The sequence below is a fragment of the Aedes aegypti genome, chromosome 2 (assembly GCF_002204515.2).
Source record: "Aedes aegypti strain LVP_AGWG chromosome 2, AaegL5.0 Primary Assembly, whole genome shotgun sequence".
In the NCBI taxonomy this organism is placed as follows: Eukaryota; Metazoa; Arthropoda; class Insecta; order Diptera; family Culicidae; genus Aedes; species Aedes aegypti.
In genome coordinates, this window is record NC_035108.1 from 464,246,262 (window position 1) to 464,263,441 (window position 17,180).

General features: G+C 36.9%; 1 protein-coding gene across 3 annotated transcripts in view; it reads right to left on the reverse strand.

Moving 5' to 3' along the window:
- The window catches only part of LOC5568195 (protein phosphatase 1 regulatory subunit 14B), a 228,362-nt gene that overhangs the window by 60,488 nt on the left and 150,694 nt on the right, over positions 1-17,180 (reverse strand). The gene's annotated exons all lie outside the window — the stretch shown is intronic.

Sequence of the window (17,180 nt, forward strand, 5' to 3'; positions counted from 1 at the left end):
GAGACCAGGTGGCTTTTGTATCCGCTAATCTGAATTTTGTTCTTCAAGAAGCATTTCTTACAAAACATTTTGCAAAAAAAAAAGTTTATATTTAAGCGATGCAAGAGTTATCTCTAAGCTGCTGGCAACACTGCTCGAACACGCTCTGCCAGTTAATTCAGTTAGTAGAACGAGAGTGTCAAAGTCGTGACTAAGGTAACGAAGGGCAACCTTTTTCTCTGATTTGATTCGGTTTTGAGTACGCCATTCAAGTTCTACTTATGGAGTTTGGGATCCCTGATTACTTGGTCACGTTTTCTCAATCAGTATTTACCAAATGCTTTTCAGTTTTGATGCCGTACGAATGCAAGGCCTCGACAAATTAAGAGCTTAGAGCTGGCAAATGTCTACACGTTTCGTTTGGGAAAATGATTAGCGAATGATTGTTTCCACTAAGAAACAATACTTTTTTTCATTAGCTTTAAAAGGCATACAGAGCAAACAATTGTTCAATAAATTTACATAAAACTCAACATGGCATTTATCTTTCCATTAGGAAAATTGTTTTTCACTCCAATTCAGACCATTCAAAGCGACATTAGCCAAACATATCAATCATAGCACACCATGGCACCATGATTTATGTCGGCAAACCCGAGAAGACGTCTAACGGTTTCGATTTCCCAACGACCTACTTTGATCTGGTCGTATGGAAATGTGTCGGTACCTTCTTCATCGGACCGGATAATCAATTTGACTTTTCCAAAACGAATTACGGCGGCGGCAAACAACAAGCGCGGAAAGAAAGACAGTTACATCGAGCATATTTGCTCGATCCATCTTCTTTAGATCGTCGTTGTGTTTGGAGATAATGTCCTCGGTTGGCATTGCAAAAGATGTAAACAACCAGAAATGAGAATCGTTGGAAAGAATAAAAGTCACCAAATGCCGGTCAGTTGACGCCATTAGAGTGAACAAAATTTCTATTTGCGAAGAAGATAAATTTGGAACCCATGTCGCACGGTTACACGTGCATCTCATCTGGACTGAATGAATCGGTTGTGTTTTCCATACGGTTGTCTGATTTCTACCACCATCTTCTTTTTTTACCACAAAAAATATTGAAATAATGATAACTTTTTAGATTCTTGATATTGACTAAAACTATTTTTTTATCAGAATCTGTATCAATATTGATCATTGGCCATATGTTTTTTTAACGATGAGCATGCATACGGCAGATTATCTCCAAATCAGTTTAATTAAATACTAATTGCTTGAATACTTTTCCGTGCTCGCACATGCACAATAAAAATCAAAATGAAAACATCTGGTTCAATCCATACCACAAACAAAGTAAGCCAGTTCGAAGTGTGTGAATATTCATGGCATCCTTCGCCGCACTCTTACCTTTCGTCACACAAGGCGCCTAATTAAAAATTTAAACTAATTGCAACTGCATGGCTGTGATGTGGTATGCCTACATACGATCCAGAAGGTCAGACCAGACTCGAGAATTACTTCACTAGTCTCAAATACACTTTTTAAACAAACGCGACTATTATACATTCTCTGGATTTATACTTCCACGGCGACACAGGCACGCCATTTCCAAGTCGGCGCATTTAGCGGATGCATGTAATATTTAATTTTGCGTACTGTTAAATTTGACGGCACATGTGCAAACATTCACTGACTTCCCTAATGGGGTTGACAAAATGCAGAACGGAAATTTGAATGCATGTGCGAAATTGCGGTTGCTGTCGTTAAAAGTGTTGCCTGGCACCATATGTTGCTGTGCATCGTAATACATGAATCGTGTTAAGATTACAGTAGTCACAGTAGGCACTTCTCCGTGAGTAGCGTGCATTCTCGTCTACTATGATAGGTATTTTCAATAAGTCAGGTGAGAGAACCAGTCCGTGAACTTGGCTTGCTTTGATGTGCCTAAAGTACACAAATCCTATACCTATGTTCCTGAGTTTATTGGCACTTGAGCTCAATCTAATTGACGATCAATGATTTCCAGATTTGAACGTTTACAACATCAACTTTACAGACGATTCTTAAAAGACTGATGCGCATTATCGAAACAGGAGAAAGACATCAGCTGATCAATTGCCAGTCATCCGAATAACCACGCATGATGGGTCGACCCCATTTAATGGGGCCAACCAAGAAACGCAAAAGCTAGCAGCATCTTTTACTCGCGTCATCGTCACCCCATTCCGCGAAATTTCCCATCTAATTTCTTTTGGAAATTACATTTAGGGCTTCCCACGTGTGGAGACGTCTTCTTCGTCGCCTACTGCGCTTAAGTTGACCTTGTCTTGTGTGTGGGCCCATGGGCGTAGTAAAGGAGGAAAGGGCAGCCACGTCTTGCCGATGGAAAAACATGAAATCATCTCTCAAACTAAGAGGACTTATTTTGTGTTTAAACTTCTCATATATTTTCTCTGGAAATTTTAACTCCTTATTGAATGGTTTCTTAATTGGACCCTTTTTGAATAATACTTCCAAACCATCAAAACTTCATATCTCGCCAAACATTGTTTCATGAAATCCATCGCGAGTCATGTTCAAAAATCCGTGATTATCCCAAGATAAATCCTCTAATAATTCCACTAATGTTTCCTGCTGATATTTCATCTTACACATTCTCATAGAATGAATTGTGATGACATCTCGACGATTCTCGCTGAGATTAATCAAGAAGTTCCTACTGGTTTTACCTCTTCAATTCTCCCAAGAATAATACTCTGAATTCCTTCTGGGTTTATTTCACGAATACCTACTGAGGATTAATCCGGAATTAAAATGATAAATTATTATTGAATTCCTACCAAATGTCGTCCTAATGTTTTACTTTGGTGACTTACAAATATGTTATTCGCGAGCGAACATCCACTTCAATAGAACTAGTAATAATCTTCCAGGCAATCTTCTATGAAAAACTCTTCGATTTGTTGGGTTATTTTTTCAAGAAATTGCTGCGAGCAATTCGTCGTTAAAATTAACGATTCGACCAGAAATTCCACTGAGATAATCTTCAAGCAGATCCCTTAGGATTTCCGTGAAGTGCAATTCCATCAGCATCCATAACAGAAAAAGCTCTAAAAACCTTATAGGATTTCTTGTAAAAACTTTACAAGGAGTTCCCTAAGACAATTCTCTACGTATTTTATATCGATTATCCTTTGAAATCACACCAAAAATTACTACGAAGATTTTATATGAGTTTGCCCAAACATGCTACCTCCCTCCTCGTTGGCATTTGTCCATACAAAAAATTTAAAATTTGTGTGTACCATGGTCATTGGAAGAATATCTTTAAAATTGAAATGTTTTACGAGAGCCTAAAAAATGACACAATATAGAGAGATTTTGCCACTTAAAAGTTACCGTGATAATGAGTTTCGTACGTAATGCTTGAATTCATTTGGTGATATTTTTAAGTATTGTTACATAAATGCAACCAAAAATACCACTAATGATACATAACCAGAAATCCTTCAGAAATTCATGAAGATATATATTTCTTCAGATATTCTTTACGGATTTCATCAAAAGTTGCTTTAGAAATTCTTTGAAATCTTCAAAAAAAAAAAAATCTTGGAAGAACGGGCGATTTTTTGTAGGATTCTCTGAATCCTACCGAGGGTCCCTAGAGAATTCCTCAAAATTGAAGAACCTATGTGGTGACATTTTGAAATGAATTCAATGAAGAATCAATGAGTTATTTGAAAAAAAAACTCGAAGAATTAGATATCCAAATAAAACATAATGATTACTAGAAAATCTTTGGGTGTCACTTAAGCCTCAAACACAATGTGAACGGCAGCATGGTACAACAGCAAAACGGTAAGCCCATATTGATCCACACTCTACTAGTCAACTTTATGTTGAATCTGATTTAGTCGACATTGATCAAAACATTGACATGGCATTCAAATCGGTGTTGCCGATCTTTTCGTAATGTCGTTGCATTATGTTTGGCCTTTATTCTATTCTATTCTATTCTAAGTGCTTGCACAGCCAATATTGAAAAGCATCCTGGAAACACCGAAATTTAATCCAGTATTTTCTTGTCAGCATTAATATATGTAGCATATCAATGATTTGATACAAATATTAAAATGGCCAGGCCCACTGTGCAGACTTGGGGTTTGAAGGTAATTTAAAAAAATCCGGCGATCAGATTATTCACGAATGAATAACATGATAGACGGAATATTTTTTAAATATTGTGATGGAAGAAACGGGGACAACCGTAAGAACCGTTCCAATCAGGGAGATCGGGTTAAAATCGTTGGGAGTGGCGTTGCTAAGAAAGTTAATGCGCACTCCATTGTTGTTTGTGGTTCTTTTCCAAGGATGGGACACAGGTATTTCTTCCGTATGTCCTGGCTATGAAGCCTAGGCTTAAGCGCCCTTACTCGCTCTCTGAAACGAAAAGAAAAGTAACTCTGACCTCCCTCCCGACCGAAATCTATAATGTATGTATCCTGAATAAATGAAACCCTTTCATGAATTGTGTTGAAAATAAAAAAAAAATGTATGTACAAAGCATCAGAGTGGCATTTTGGACCACTCTTTCCTATTCGTTTTGAAGTGCAAACAACTTAAAAAATAGAACAATCTCACCAAGTTCATCGATGGCCGGTGTAGCTGTCATGAGCATGTAAGCTTCCATATACTTCCATCCCCATTCCCGCGAGAAAATGGTCACAATCGAGTATACGTCAGGTGCACATTTTTACACTTTTACCAAAACACATTGTTTTTGCATTGTGTGGCTTTTGAACTACTATTTTTATTTTATCTTATTTTACAAGACAATGCCTTGTTTCGGCAGGAATTATTTAAAGCACAAGCTAAATTGCGGAAAACTCCCAATGCGGAACGTAGAATCACATTTATCACAAACGAATGATAAATTTTAAACGGGTGGCGTAGGGCCGGCCGGACCACCAGCGAAATCATGTAACAATCTAAAACGCGGAACAACCCAAACTTTCTTTAAAATGAATCTCTGCGAAGAAAAACACTTTTATTGCTTCAAATTACATTTTTCCATAGAACATCGACAAGTGGCATAGCACCATCAGCCGATCCGAAAAAAAAACGCGAAACGAAGTAAACGTGACAGAAAACTCAAAACGCAACTTACCGCGCGCACGGCTTGCTGCGATACTCTTGCATTATGTTTGGCCTTTATCTAGGAAAAATATTTTTTTTTTAAATAATTCATGACGAAATTTCTAAATTTCTATTTTTTTTAAATACACCTTGAGATCTTTGTATGGTCCCTGTATTCGGTTTTATTAATATGTTACTTCTATAGAACGGGACAGGGGCATTTACTTTTTTTTGTTCAGAGGCACTCACCGCATTAAAACAGCGATGCCACAGTATATGGGATTGACCATTGTGATAAAATTGCTGTTATCAAACACACAAGGCTACGGTGGTGCTGTCTATGATTTTCATAGCGGTCCTATTAATTATTTTAAGGATCCATTTCAAGCGAAATTGAACGACTGCGGCATTCACATTCAGTTCCACGGTTTGAGTACTGACAGAGATTGCAATCTCATGCAGACTCATGATTGCCGTATTCGTGAGCGACCACACCAAGCGACATTCCAATTCAACCACGCACTGACCGTGCTCAGGCTTGATAATACTCCTCAACATCATCAGAGTTCGGTAACATACTCTAGAGCAGCGTGTTGCCTTTGCCTCTTTGCGAGGGAGCGAATATTAAGGAGAGAGGAAATGAAAAATGAGCAGGAAGATGCAGCACAAAACAAAAGAGCAAAATTCCTTCAAAAAATAGTGCCGTCACAACTCCGCGAGGGATGTTTTATTCGGGCGGGACACTCAAGAGTTCTTTTAAAGTGTGAGTAAAGATGAGCATAACAATAAAACAGAAAGAGTATCAGAAAAAAACCTCGCATTTTCTTTGCACTCTCATTTGATTTTTTTAAGGATCTTTGTTGAAAATTTTGAGTGTAATTTTTACTCCTCAGAAAAACGTTAACATTGCCTCATTTTTGCATCGCAGAGGAATTTCTGTCAAGCCTGCCCGTGCTGACAAGCGTTGGATCTTGAAAGCGTCATATATCAAAAGGTGGTAATTTGTTCCATTTACTGAAAACTGAGAAAAAAATTATATCATTAAAACATCAGCATTAGTCCGCCGCAAGTGAGTGGATGCTCTTTTTCACCTCTCTCACGCTCTTGCGACTGAAAGGCACACGGCACAATCAGAAAGAACGTGGAAAATGAAGAAAAAAAATTTCATATTCATAGCAAAAAAAATCATCTTCATAGCAAATGTTCACCGATTTATTTTGGCAGATGTTCATTTGATATATATTCGTTTGAACAGTTTTAAGATGAGTTGCTTGTCTGTTTATGAAGATGGGACACCACCAGCGGTATCACCAACAACTCGAATACGCGCTTCAAATCTTGCGCTACAGGAATAGCCCACAATCCTGGCTCATTTGCAGCGTTCACTCCTTTTGCACAAAGCCGCCACCGATTCCGTCATGGGTGTTAATGTGACGATGCTATCCGGAAACGTATTTGTTGGATACTACAATGAAAATATTTTGTTTGATCTTCCGAAAAAATGGCTTTTCAATAGAATCCCTCAGGTCGTACTTACGGATGCTCATCCTGCTGTCGTAGTTTTTTTTTTTTTCTAAAAACAGTGATCATGGCCGCAATCACAGAATGTTAGATTATATTGGATACGAAAGTATAATATCGACTAGCACATTGAAACAAATATGGCGGCCTCAAAAATATCAAAATACAATTTGTTCGGTAAAGCATCGTAGCACTCTGAACTGAAGTACGGTAATAAATTACAGCCTACGGCGAATCTAAACGCTTTACAGTTTTTTTTCGGTTAATAAAACGACGATTCCGGTAAAAGTGGACAAATATTGTTTTGATTTTTTTTTATATTTAAGGGTGTTCGGTAAATCTCGTTTGTAATACCGAAACTTCAGCTAAATATTTTTTACAGTATGTGTCCGGTGTTCCCGAAGTGATTTGTCGGTATAGAGTTGCGAACCCCTGTTCGATTTCTTTTAGCAAATAACAACACCCGAGGGTTTTGTTTCAAGTGTAGCTTTAGCTGTAATTTTATTTTGATGTTAATTTTAGGATAATTAATTGAGTGTAATATACTTACAAAAATCGGTTTGCATATGTATAACGCACTTTCTAACCGTATTATAAACGCTGACACACGGGATCTGCATGTACTTATACAATTTTTAGGTTAAGGTACATTCAATACGTTTTAATGTCAACTTACAGTTCGTGTACGTTTATAGATTATATCGGGAATGATAATTCAACGTTTAGATTTAAGTTTTAACTAGCTGTAAGTACAAATTTTAATTTAGTATAAGAAACAATTCAGTTTTAATTCGATCTTCACTTCACTACGCGTTGGTTCCTTAGTTCGGTGGTACAAACAATAAGAATGACGATACAGGTCGTCACAGTGCCCTATTCGTTTTACCCATACAGTCTTTCTGACGGATTCCTTGACAGCTCGCTCAGGCTGTCATTGGAGCGTGACAGGAAGTGCTGCCAGTATCAACATCCGGTAAAAAAAATACCGAACAACGAGAAAAAATCTAAGTGTGTAAGTTGCTGATAAGATGATTTGACAAAATAACACAATGATTTCTATTTTACATTTTTACATTTAATTTTACATTTTCTGTTTAGCGCCCGGTTGGGGAACATGCAAATCATTGGTCAGGACGGAACGATCCATTGCAAAATAAACTACAATCATAAAAATTAGGTCATTTGAAGCCTTCGATAACGTATCTATGCACAATTGTATCATATTGTAAACAAAAATCATCCAAAACTCGTGTTTTATCGATAAATAAAATTACGTGTGAAACGCGATGGTGCATCTTGCCTCATTATTGTGATGCGTTCTGCTCCAAAAGACCCCGCATCAATCATTCGACACTACATATATCTTTCACGTAAAAGTAGTGTTTGAAAAAAGTTAATTTCTACAATCTAGTGTAAATAATTACTTATGATGAAAACTCGCTCAACACAATGTACGGTGAACACAAACCAACTAGATTCATATATTAAAACACTACATATATGTTGTGTAGTGTTCATTTTGGCACATCTGCCTTAAATGATGCATTTTACCCAGGGCCCCCCTAGTGTCGAAATTTTTCAGTTATGCCTCCAGCATATAAACTGAAAAAATCAGTGGTTTATGCAAAAAATTTCGAGTTTTTCTAAGGTTTTAAGCAGAATTTGTTGTACCAATTTCTTCAGGATCTCCTCTGAAAGATTTCTTGGAGGTGCTCTGTGGTATCAAGGGACTTTTCTTTGTGAAGAATCCTCAAGATTGAAGTAGGGGAAGACCGCCCACCTAAGCAATTTAGTTCATATGTCAAAATCAAGAATCAATAAATTATTTGTCTGCGCAGCATGTCGTTTTTTGAAGCCTTAGGTATGATCAAAAAATATCACAGGTGTTGTATTTGTAAAAAAATATTTATTTCTTGAAAAAGTGATGTCTTATCTCGATTATTTTTAGCGACGGAGTAAAACCGCCCACCCACGGGGTAAAAGCGACCTCCACGATTTTCGCACACAATTTTGCGAAAAAATTATATCAGTTCGCTGTGATTCTAAAAAGTATAATGTTTTATGAATTCTACATTGATTAACGTGGGCATTGAATCATTCTTAGGGTTAAATAATTCTAAAAACATAGATATATACTTATCATTTCCTTAAGACACCCATGTTTTGGAAAACATATGCGGATTTGGCTTGAATTTTTAACAAAATTGATTTAATTTTACTGGAATAGTAATGTACAACGTAGTCACAACTTTAAAAATGGTTTAGACATTTAATTTGGTATAAATTAGGGTTGGCGGTCTTACCCCATAAACAGTGGTCGATTTTACCCCAATTGCGCAATTTTCAGAAATATGGCTTTATTTCAACGCTAAATATTTACAATTCATTTTTCACTTCACTAATGTATATTTCACAATGCTGTTCAAGCATGGACGGGTAATTTGTAATGTTTTGACAAAAAAAAACCTTTCCGAAATCCTTAAGTGAGTTAAATTTAGATCAAATTTAATAGTCACAAGCACAAACTTTGTTTTTGATATTTATTATTGAAAATTTTATGAAAATATCACCCTACATGCTTCGGAATGACAACAATCTTGTGTTGATAAACTTGATATACTTTCAAGAAAACCGCCATTTTCATGCCAAACTGAAGGTGGTCCGTCTTACCCCGGTGGGCGCTCTTACCCCGTCTTACCCTAGTTGAGTAGAAAACCAAGTATCCTAAACCAATGAGCTATTATAGAAAAAAACTCGAAAAATCAAGTATCCTAAACAACAATTTATGGAGTCTACTTATACAATCAACGTACAACTCCAGAAGAATTCTTCGAAGAAGTTTATAAAGAAAACTTTAGAAATTAAATGATGATATGGATGACTCATAACGTATTGGTTAGCCAAAAACCACATTGAGAATTTTCTAAAAGAATATCCAGTGCGTCCTAGAGGTATTTATTCTGAAGGAATGACTAGAAGAATTCATGAAAACACACAGCAACAGGAAGTGCTGGTTGAATTCTTTTTGGTTCTCTTTGGAGGATCTTCCAAAAAACTCATCGTGAGAAATCTTAGGTCTTGCTTTTTCCTGAACATGGGCAGGAAGAAATTTCTTTACAATTACTGGCCATGAATTCAATCAACACTTCTGCCAATAGAAAATGTTTCAACATGTTAACCGGCTCCATTATCCAGTCGAGAAATTCAACTCTGGTCGCATTTTTATGATGAAGAGGAGAGTAAATGTTCTCCATAGTGTTCCGTTTCGTATACGAATTTAGAAAATCAACCGTTTTTGCTCCACAATGTTTATTCGGTTCTAAATTAAAATCTGGAATTCTATTCTTGAAATTTAAGCTCATTTGGATAAAAAATGAGACTGTACAAGCTTGTCTTCAAAGTTAGTATTTAAATTACTGTAGGACAACCAAATAATTCATTCAATCGATCATAGTTTTCCGACAAGTGCCGTTGAGAACTAGTATTGTGCTAATACTGTTAAAAAAGTTTATCAGCAACTGTTTTTTCGATGACCGTATTCAAACGGAAGCCTTCGTAATTACCAAGGTCCGAGCTAGATACAGCAATGTTGCACGCTTAAGCCTGGATTGCTGCTGACATCTGGCCTATCTCAATGCATGGGAAATTCTGGCAAGGAATCGACCAAGAAAACATTTTTTGCAATCGGAAAAAGCGCTTTCTTGACTTTCTTGCATCAAGATAGACCAAAAATTACATGTCAGCAGCGAATCAGGCTTTAGAAGATATATGAACACTGGTGATGATTTTCAAACGAAGTGAAGAATTTACTGGGCTACTGGGTGTTTCATGATTTGAAAATACAAATTTAATTTGACAGTCTCAGGTTTTATCCAAATAAAACGGAAGTTTTTTTGTGCGTAATATTTAAAATTACAATAATGGTCTTCGCCTGCTCCCAGGTAGCCAGGGGGCATTATGAACAACCTGGCTACGTTTATGGACCTCCCACTGACGAAGACGAAGGTTTGGTCGGTGAGTGATGAGCATACAGGGGGGCAACAACGAAAAGCCTACTTCGGTTTTTCGTTTCGGTGAGATAGCGTGCTTGGATGGCATCGTTTGGTCGTAAAGTTTTCCCAGAGGAATAGCGCAATATACTTACACCTACATTATGTTGTGTGTAAGTAACTTTTTTTCATCTTTATTAACGTGTCTTTTAACATTATGCTAGTTTAACACGAGCAAGTAACTAGTCTACCTAATTTGAACAATTCTAGAGCAGAAAATCAAACTTTAAGCAACCTTTTCGTTTGCAATACATACAACCCGATACTGTTGGGACTGGAGGTGATGATCTTTTTCCGCAAAATTCAGCAAGTGAGTGGAACAAGATGCATATCTCCTCAGGGACTTAGTGAGTGGGTTGAGTTGATGTCTTCATTCCACAAATGGCTATTTATAATAATCCGTGAAACGTTCAGGACAGATGGATGGACGAGCGCAAAAAGAGAAAGAGAAGGCGTTGAGCCATTTAGTTAATGAAGATATTTTTGCACAGTGTCTTAATGCGAGAAGCATTCCGTGACACATGGCCAGCTGCGATCAACGCCTCCTCCGCACTTCGCGAAATTAATGTGACGACATGCAAAACGATGCAGTAATGACGAATATCACGAGAATTGAGTTGATATTTGTATATTTTAGTCTATTACTGTTGAAGGATTAGACAAAATATTATGCTACAAATCTAACTTACCAAGAACGAACTTCTCAATGTACGTTCAATGATTGAAGTAATTAGAAATATTCACCTGAAAAGAGATAAGAAACAAATTTATGGTTAGTAAGTACACAGTACCAAAAAATAATGTGATTTACGTCTTTTGGGATGCACATAAAAGAAGCGAGCCGAATGACGTGAGTTTGTGTCCAATTTCAAATACATTAGTGTCTGATTCGGGAAACGTCGATCACAGTTCCATCATTTTCGTGTCCTTTAACATGTAAAATTACATTTTTTGTTCAATACATCTTCAAGGACACGTTTTTGTGTCGTTCCATCACTTACATCATGTGTCATTCAGTCATAACCAGAATTACGTCCAGAGTAATTTTCATTATTTTTAAGAGTGTATGCATAAATATTGAAATGCAACAGAAAATCATAAGTTGTCAGGTAACTGACAAATGACGAGAAAGTTCCTCCGCAAGCTTTGTTAATAGGAACTAGATCTGTCACATCCCGTCGGCTATGCTGATAAAACATACTGCACTAGAAAATCTTATATGTATACACAAGCATAACGGTGCATTAGGTTCAGTGATTAACTTGCAAACAGCCGGGTCAAATGGGCCAGGTCATCCGGTAAGTGACCCAGATAGGCGTCTAACAAGATTACTTTGCATATAATGACTGTGTTCTGCATATGCTCCATATGCAACAACTATCCCATTGCTGACGATGATGTATTGGGAAAAAAGTGGAGAAACAACAATATTCATACTAGGGTAATTTGCCCATTATTGCGGTATTCCCTATTATTGCGGTATTAGAATTAAACCCTCATTATTAATCGAAAACTCTATGTTCTATGGATATTATTGATGATAATGAAAGCTTATAGTATTTCCAAGCTGTACCAGGTAAATGCTTTGAAAATTAAACGATCTTAATCGTTGGAAAAACAGTTTTAAATGATGCATCAAGAAAAGCCTATATTTTATCCTGTCCCTCTATCTACGGACGGGTTTTCATAAGCGTGAATTGTTAAGTATAGAACCAATTCAATTATATGCAGCTGGTATATCAGTTAAGTATGGATGTAGTTACATGATAGATATTGAATTTTAAATGAATGTTCTATATTTTTGAGAAAAAACATATACCGCAATACTAGGACAATGAAAATAGCTTGTTGCCTATTTTTGCGGTATCTGTAAATCACATTCAAAAATTCAATATTTCAATAGTCATTTTGAACATAATTGCTGGAAACATCAATTATATTATTGGGATACTATTTTGTGACATAATTTTATGTCATACATACATTTATTTAGTCAAACAAAAGATTTATCTTTATGTTTACCCTGTAGTTGCTCTTATTTACAAATATATTGCAATTAAACACAATGTTTTACCGAAAAATTACGTAAACTGATTTAAAATGTTCCGACTTTCAATCAGTTTACGTGATTTTGCAAAAAAAAAAGCGTTGAAAAACTAAGGTACAAGATGATCGCAAGGATGAAATCTTTTAAAATTGCATTGGTTTGGTGAAAACTAGTGAAAACTATTTTTAATAGCACCAACAGTCAAAAAATTCATTTCTTATATAGCGAATAGTGGTCTCAGATGGAAGAACATTGTTTATTTACATTAACATTATCTAGATTCGACGGAAGAGGAGACGAAACCGGCAGAAAATCATTTGATTCTGTTGATTTGTTTTCGAATCGTGACATAAAGTAATGAATTAGTTTTCTTTATAGATATGCTCAAAGTCACACAAACTGACAGTACCGTGCAGTGTCATTAACATGGAGAGAGCATGATTTCAATGCTAGAACATTGTGTGACATTGAATGTATACTGAATGTAATAAAATCTATGATTTTTGGTATACCGCAATAATAGGACGGCACTACCGCAATAATAGGACGAAATACCGCAATAATAGGACATAGGAAGTGCTTCAGATTTATGTTGATAAAATGTATGTTTGATTCCAAAATTTACTTTTTTACTTCACTACACTCCAGAAAAAGGATAGTTTTAACACTTCACATTGCAAAATACTACAATATTCATGATTTGGATACTGAAATACGATTTAAATTTCAACACCGTGCTTAAATCCTCCATAATAGGACGGATACCCTACCGTCAACCGCAGTAGGCTGTATGATTACGAAAGGAAATGAGATGCACCAGACATGTATGATAATAACAATAAAAAAGCCATGTTCCGGGAATGCGAGCAAACACACTGCCTACCACGATGGGTTTCCCTTGGTAACCGAACCGTGCTACCTGCAGAATGGGAGGGTCTAGGTTGGTTGAGGAGAAAATTACCCATTAGAGAGTGTCGTATCGCGTCGTCCCGTCCTGGCCTGGCCTGTCTCGTCCCGGGGTTAATGTGGTCCACATTACGGTACACCCGATCGAGCAGCTAACGGAGTGGAATATGGGTTTTTCATAGTTCATCATTCGCTTCCGCAATCTGATCTGTTTGCTAGGTATGCTTGCTATACCTACCTACATAAATTCCAGGTTCATTCTGGTAAGCAATCGACGTATTGAAGAGGTAAATAAAATGACAATATCTGGTGTCACGTTTTGCTCCGGTAAAATGAGCAAACGTGGAAAAGGTATGCCATTTCTGGCAAAAGGATAAAACCAAATACGCAACGCTTGAAAAACAGGAATTGGCAGTTACTAGGCAATAAGTGTAAAATAATCGGAATAATAGTAGACTGTCTCATATTTGTTTGATTTAGATGCGTTTTCCTAGCCTACTTGTTGTTGTATGTATGCGTATATAGACTCCAGTATAGACCTGCACGTCGTGGAGATACCTTTCGAGAAATTCTTCCGATGATACTGTATGTATTTTGTTTTCGATTTGCAATTCACATGAACAGGGGAAGGGTCTTTGCTCTACAAACTTTTTATGTGATTATAGGACAAAGCCAAACCTCAAATTTTCAAGATCACGAGACTTGTGAACCAAACAACGCTCCACCAAGTAATTTGATTGATTTTCAAAGCGAATTGTTGTCAGATTCTCCAGTCTTGTGCACTTGAACATTCAAAGTTTGGCTTCGTTTTATAATCACCCTAAATCGATTATGTAAAACATGCATGCTATGGTTAGCTTCATCACCATGCTTAATAATTGTTCACCTAAACTTAAAGTTTAATTATCATTTTTCATGCAATCGTAAAGTCTTACATTCGAAAATTCTTGTTTGATTCAGATGCTCGTCATAGATTGCTTGGATAACATGCTATTTCTGTTGGACCACCCACTTAAGTCCGTGCCTACTGAGATGCCCTGCTCACGAACGCCAATCACGACGACATCGCCATTCGTATAGGATGACGTCTAGCGTTTTCACCGTTCACTGCCCATTCAGTATTATTTATTTACACGGTTCATTTCGGTGTGAAATCGGATATGGGTCCTTCTGCTGACCGTGATTCCAGCGAAATCGCGTTTACATTATATCTATCACATGAGACTGTCCTGGAGGACGGTCACTTCTGGTTTTTTGGTGATTTTGTTCCTAACCAACGGTGTTGTTTGCAATTCAACCAAATTTCGCTTGGAGGGTATTCTAAGTAGTATCATACAATGTATCCTATGTGCAAAGTATGTTTCATAATCAAAAGGCTCTTGTGATTTACAAGTTACAAGTATCTCAGTCTAATAAATGAATCTATGAAAAAAAAACATGAATACTGAATGAAAAGAAATCATGTTTGAAGATTGGACCTATTCGAATGTTCAGCTTGATTTCCCCATCCAAAGCTTGGTCATGCACGTTTTCCCGGTTTAGCTCTAGCATCAGAAGTTTCTGGAAATCGTGACTTTAGTGTGGGACGATAGGAAATTCAGACCAATCAGAGGGGAGCACTGGTAAGGAACGTTTGCGTGCTTTTAATTGGTACATGCAAGTGCCAGATAGGAATACCCGTTCGTGATTCAAACACACCACGTCCACGTGTCGTATTTGTTGATGCCTCAAATCGTCGAACAGTACCCCTTCAGCGGTATACATTCGATGTTTTTTGTTGACCACATCACCGACATTTTCATGGAATTGTTTACACACAACGGAGCAGATTGATTCGATTTGAATGTAAATCTACGATGTTCTTGAAATACATTTGTTTACTGCTCAGAGGAGTAAACATCTAACGACTTTACAATGCATCGTCCAAAACTAACTTTACTGTAATGTTGATCAGAAAACCGCGTCTTGAGGAAAAGAAGGAAGATGGTCTATTTATGCATTAAAACCCCTGAAGATACACACATAAGACGCAATCCATAAACGTATGTTTATGTTTATTATGTATATAACATCATAGCAGGCCTTGATCATGAAATAAACATAACATTCTAGATTCATATTTTAAACACTAGAAAGGTTCAACGATCAGAATGCTATCACAAGGTAAATCGACCAATGGAAATCGCAGCAGGCGCAGATCACTTTGTTCATAAGCTCAACACTATTGAACCAGAGACGAATAGAGACATAGTAGTCAGGTTCAGAATGGGTACCACTTCTAGTACTGCATTTGATCCCTTGGTACTGCAAAAGGTGCCATACAATTTTGGGCCACTGCGAGGAACATGGAGGTCTTTATTTCATCTTTGATTCTACCAAAGACGGAAGTTGGACAGATCGCAGTACACTTTGCACATTTTGATCTTTTACCTCATGTGCCATAAAATTTTAGGCAACTGCAAGGGACCTGAAAGTATTAATTTCGTCTTTAATATTACCGAATTGTCGATAAAACAAAGAGGAAATAAAGACCACTTTGAATGCTATGTAAACAATGACGAAATAAACCTCCATGTTCTTTGCAGTTATCCAAAATTGTGTGCCTCATAAGGTAACAGAGCAAAATCTAGAATGCCGTGAAAGGTGTACAGGGTGTCCGCAAATTATCCGTACAAACTTTGAAGACATGGTTCTATACAATCAAGCATAATAAATTCAATATTCTTGTATGGTTTTAAACATTGGCTTATTATATTCTTATGAAGTAAGTTTGACACAATTCAGATTTCAAATAATTGCAAAACAAACCCAAATGTATTGAGGTGTCTTAAAGGGAGCTGTTTTCTGAGCTTTATGACGGAAGAGAAATGTCCATAGAACTCACTGGATTTGAACCGTACAATTTTCTATTTCCAGTCTAACTTGAAGCCACTAACCTGTAGATTACTTCAAATAATAATAGGACATTTGGATTCATCTCTTTTAGGTTTTAGGGATAACACATCTCCAGTATGACTAGCGGCCCTCAGGAAAAACGTCTCTGAAAAATTTAATTTTGCCAATCTCAGTAACAAGCAATCATTTCGAATTTTGTTTAAGTTGTATTTTGTGTTAACATATAGATGTATTATAAAAGGTACATGGACATTGATTTTTCATTGTTTTCAACGCGAGATCATCTTTCCAATATTTTGCTGTTCGGATAATTTGCGGACACCCTGTACTGCGATCTTTCAAGCTTTGGTACCTCTTGCAATAGCAAGGGACCAAACGTAGTAGTAGAAGTGGTACCTATTCTGAGCCCGACTACTATGTCTTAATATCGTATTTGGATCAAAACAAAATCGTCTTCGAAGGGTAAGTCAAGAGAGAAAGTGTATTCGAATCCGTAGGGCGGAATCATCTGCTGGAAACATTGTTTACGGAACTATCCAGATCTTTCGAACGATCGTTACGTCTATAGACGATCAGACATCGCGAGGTGGTACAACCCAAACAGTGGTGTGGACCGATCACAAATCATCAGTTCCAATTGCCAT